Source organism: Engraulis encrasicolus, unplaced genomic scaffold (genome assembly GCF_034702125.1).
Source record: "Engraulis encrasicolus isolate BLACKSEA-1 unplaced genomic scaffold, IST_EnEncr_1.0 scaffold_153_np1212, whole genome shotgun sequence".
Classification (NCBI taxonomy): domain Eukaryota; kingdom Metazoa; phylum Chordata; class Actinopteri; order Clupeiformes; family Engraulidae; genus Engraulis; species Engraulis encrasicolus.
This window is the reverse complement of record NW_026945054.1, coordinates 1-5000: the sequence shown is the minus strand read 5'-3', so window position 1 is coordinate 5000 and position 5000 is coordinate 1.

The window sequence follows — 5000 nt, the reverse complement described above, 5'->3', positions numbered from 1 at the left end:
ATCAACTTTTATAAACGGCAACGTTTCGATCCAACAGTGGGATCTTCCTCAGGCATGTTGCATCGAAACGAAATGAGATAAAGAGATAAAAATGAGTTCAGAAAATAACTAGAAGTGCTGCTACTCCAATGAGAAGTGCAAATGTTTCGACCCCAGTCAGACCATCCTCAGTGCAAGAGTCCAGAGGCGCCATCTGGTGTCTGGAGTTGGAACTGTAGCGTCTTGGCTCACAGCTGTAGGCTAATACACTCTCATTGGCAGTGTTGTAATGTAATGCATTACAAATAATAATGGTATAATACAGAATAATAACTGTAATGTATTATTTTTTGCTGTAACACAGTAATGTGAGGCATATTAATGTTTGCTGTAACACAGTAATATTGTAAGGCAGTGTTTCCCAACCTTTTTTGAGCCAGGGCACACTTTTTCCCTTCAAAAAATCTCGCGGCACACCACCAACCAGAAATGATGAAATAATGAAAACAAATTATAGTAGCCGCCTAACAATATAGTCATTCTTATAAAAGTGTCTTGAATAGCAATCAAATAAACACAAAAATGTATTTTTTTTAATCATCTTTTAAATTTCCTCTTTCAAATAAAAAGTGCACTTTGTCCCTTCTTAAGGAAGCTATACACTTCAAAGTAGGCCTAGGCTTAGCCTACTGTAACGTTAGTTACTTCTAACCGAAGGACAGACACGGAGAGACATGGTTTAGATGTACGCTTCTAGCTGGACTTTATTCAAGTGCCTTGAGAACGGGGTGTCCCCCACATAACCACCAGGAGGCGTATAACATCCTGTGTCCTATAAATGCACTAACACCACATCCCCCTTTCTAAGATCAGTACATCTTATATCTGACAAAAGGGTTCATTAACGCCACTGTACTGTAGCAGACTATAACAAAAGTTAACACTTCATTTTTAGTTCATAACCTCACAGGGATAACCGAATACTAAAATAACCCTGAGCTAACAGAACAACAAACCCTGAAAATAAACACATAAACCTGAGTGGTACGACATTCACTGATAAATGAAACTAAGGAGGTGGGGTGGACTACCCAATCCTCCTACTGAGTGTGGGGAATTATTCTGCCCCGTTGAAATCACTCAGTCCTATTTAGGTACAAAGTCTTTCAGATATCCTGGAGGTTGTCTCTCTCTCGCAGGGTAGCGTGCCCGGGTCACAGGACTGCCCGGCTGAGCTGGGCCCGGTTCTGCCTGTGCTGGACTCTCTGGCTGAACTGGAGTCTGCTCAGCTAGCGCAGGACTCACTGGCTGATCAGCAGGTAGGTCTGGCTCTGGCGAGATGGTCTGCTCTGCTGGCGGCACTGGCGTAGAGACGAGGTGATGGCGGTTGCGGCGTAGGGTACCCCTGGCAGAGTCAATGAGATATGACCTTGGAGTATCTGCCTGGCTGATCACTGTCCCCTTCTCCTTTGTGTCTTTTATCCACACGTGCTTGCCTGGTGTGAGTGTGCTGAGTTGTTGAGCTCTGTGTCTTTTGTTGAAGTTGACCCTTGACCTCTGTCGCATCCTTTGTTCTTCCTCTTTGAGTTTGGCTATGTCAGTCCACCCTGGGTTCAGGGATGACAGGGTGACTGGGAGCGTTGTCCTGAGCTGTCGGCCCATTGACAGCTGAGCTGGGCTATGCCCGTTGGCGAGTGGGGTGGCCCTGTAAGCCAGAAGGGCCAAATAAGGGTCTTCTTCTTTCTGGAGGAGCCCTTTAACGGTCCGCACAGCCCTTTCTGCCTCTCCATTGCTCTGGGCATATCTGGGGCTGGATGTCGTGTGTGTGAATCCCCACTGTGCTGCAAACTCTGAAAAACGTTCAGACGAAAATTGGGGCCCGTTATCACTCAAGAGCTCGGAGGGTATGCCGTGCCTGGCAAAAATAGACTTGCAGTGTTCCACTACTGCTAATGAGGTGGTAGATGTGAGTTTAGCCACTTCTATGAAACGAGAAAAGTAATCAACAACTAGCAAGTACTGATTATCGTCCCACTGAAATAAGTCGGCCCCCACCTTTGCCCATGGTCTGTCTGGGAAATCTGAAGTGAGCAGCGGCTCTCTGGGATTGTCTCTTTTTTTTGTACATGTGTCACAGCCCTCCACAACTTTCTGAAGCTGTGTACTCAGCCCGGGCCACCAGACAGATTGCTTGGCTCTTTCCCGGCACTTTACTATGCCCTGGTGTCCTGCGTGCAGTTTTTGGATGATATCTGTGTGTAGTGACTTGGGGATGACTAACCTACACCCTTTTAGTAGTAGGCCTTCCTCCACTGTTAGTTCCTCTTCCACCTGTGCATATGGTAGGTAAGCCCTGTCTATTTCAGATTTGTCTGGCCAGCCCACACTACAGTACCTTTTCACTTGGCTCAGTATTTCATCTCCATCTTGGCATTTGCGTATTTCCTCCAGCCTCTTCTCCGTAGCTGGGAGGGTTGACATGACCATGCTGACATACAGCTTGATTTCCTCCTCCTGTGTCGGTCGCCCACTCTCTCTCAAGGGCGCTCTTGACAGCACATCTGCTGTGGCCAGCTTCTTGCCCGCCACATGCGAGATGGAGTAGCAGAAGGCCATCAGTCTCATTCTGAGTCTCTGAATACGTGGTGGGAGCTCATCCAGGCTTTTGGAGCCTAGTAGCGGGACTAGAGGCTTATGGTCTGTTTCCACATGAAACCTGATGCCCACCAGGTAATCTGAAAACCGCTCGCATGCCCATGTGATTGCCAAAGCCTCTTTCTCGATCTGGGCATATCTTTTTTCAGTCTCTGTGAGCGCCCTGGAGCTGTACGCCACTGGCTTGAGGTAGCCCTCCTCCTGTCTCTGCAGTAGCACCGCGCCCAGTCCGAATGAGGACGCGTCGGCTGAGACAACGGTCTCTGCTTTTGAGTTGTAGAGGGCTAGTCCTGGTGGTGAGCTCAGTTCCTTTTTAATGATGTTAAATGCTCTCTGTTGTTGGTGTCCCCACTGAAATGTGTTTTGTTTCTTCAGCAGGTCTCTGAGTGGCTGTGTCTTTTCGGCAAGATTTGGTAAGTATTTTCCGAGGTGGTTCACCATTCCAAGGAACCTTCTCACTCCACTCACATCCTCAGGCTCTTCCATGTCCGTCACTGCTCGTACTTTGTCTGGATCCGCCCGCACCCCGGCTGCGTCTATTATCTGTCCAAGAAACTTTACATGTCTTTTTGAGAATTCACATTTGTCGCTCCTCAGCGTGACCCCTGCCTCTTGCAGTCTCTCCAGCACTGTGGACAGCCGTGTGTCGTGCTGGGCCTGCGTGTCTCCAAAGACGAGCACGTCGTCCATCTGGCACAAGACGCCGTCGAGTCCCTCCAGTAGCCTAGACATTCTCTTCTGATAGTGCCGAAGCAGAGGCGGTTAAAGCAAAACCTACCGAAGGGAGTGAGGAATGTTGTGAGGAGGGCAGATTCCTTGGCTAGGGGTATTTGCCAAAAGCCTGAGTTTGCATCTATTTTAGAGAACACTTTAGCACCCTCTAGCTGTCCAAGTGTGTGCTCCACTGAGGGGAGCATATGTCTCTCTCGCTTGACTGATTCGTTCAATTTTGTCAGATCTACGCAAATGCGCACCTCATTCTTGCCTGGTTTTGGCACTGGGACCATTCCGGCGCACCAGTCTGTGGGCTGTTCCACTCTTGAGATTACGCCTATCTCCTCCATGCGTGACAGCTCTTTTTTTACTTGAGACATGAGTGGCAGCGGGACTCGTCGTGGGGTCGATATGGAGAATGGCTTGGCATCCGCTCTAAGCTCAATCTTATAGTCCCCCTCCATCTTGCCTAGCCCTTTAAAGAGCTTGGGGAACTGCTCTTTGACTCTCTCTCTGGAGTCCAGTGCCACTGCGTCTACTCTGGCTACTAACCCAAGTGCTTGGATAGCTGGACGCCCCAACAGGTTACACTTCAGATCTGGGACTACATACACTTCCTGTGTGGTGCTTTTATTCTCAGTTCCTATGGACGCACTGAACTTCCCTCTCACTGTGATGGGTGTCCGGCCTGGCCCCTGCAGCACTTTTTTTGTACTTTCAAGCTGTGGAAATTGCCCCTTATGGAAGATTTCTTCTGATAACACGGTAACATCAGCCCCTGTGTCTATTTTAAAGACAGCCTTTGTATTTAGTGAATCCTCACAAAATCTGCTTTTTGTTTTCACAATGTTATTTGTTTGGAATTATTTTACATGTTGTACCGCATTCATCTTAGTTGACCATGGGCCTTCACGACTGCTTTTCGCGTTCGTGCCTTTTGGGTGCTTGCGCCCTCCGTACCTCCAGCTAGATCGCCCCACGCTGGAGGTAAGCAGTGTTAAGTAGCGCTCCGAGTAAAACATTTTATTTTATTGAATGGATGTGCTGTGACTACGAGTCATTTCTTGAATATGAATGTAGATAAGCAGTATTAAATGATTCTCTGAAAAAGTAATGTTTCAACTCGATGTAAACTTGTTATAAATCGAGCTGTCGTGTTTTTCTGTGTTCACATGCTTACCCTGCTATGATGTGCAGCATGGTGTGAAACCAAGGTCCTGATTCTGTATTTCTTCTTTTAATCATATTGCAGTAGTTGCAGTCGAGTGACGGATGCCCTGGTCATATGTGTTTTTGTTTTCATGAATGCAGGTACGTTGTTGTGAACTGTGTAAGATGTATGATTGTTCTCTTGGCTTTGTGAAACTTCAGTGTGCTCGCTGTATGTCTGCCATTTTGTTGCTCTGGATTGTAAAGCCAGCTAGATCGCCCCACGCTGGAGTAGTTGCAGTCGAGTGACGGATGCCCTGGTCATATGTGTTTTTGTTTTCATGAATGCAGAAAATAAACCGAGCAGCTGAACCCCTGGTCTCCTTCTGGTCTTTGGACGGGTCTGTTACACTAACCCATACAGTTCTGCTGTATATGATCCCGTTCCTAACCCATACAGTTCTACTCTATATGATGACGCTAACGTTCCTAACCCAATTTTC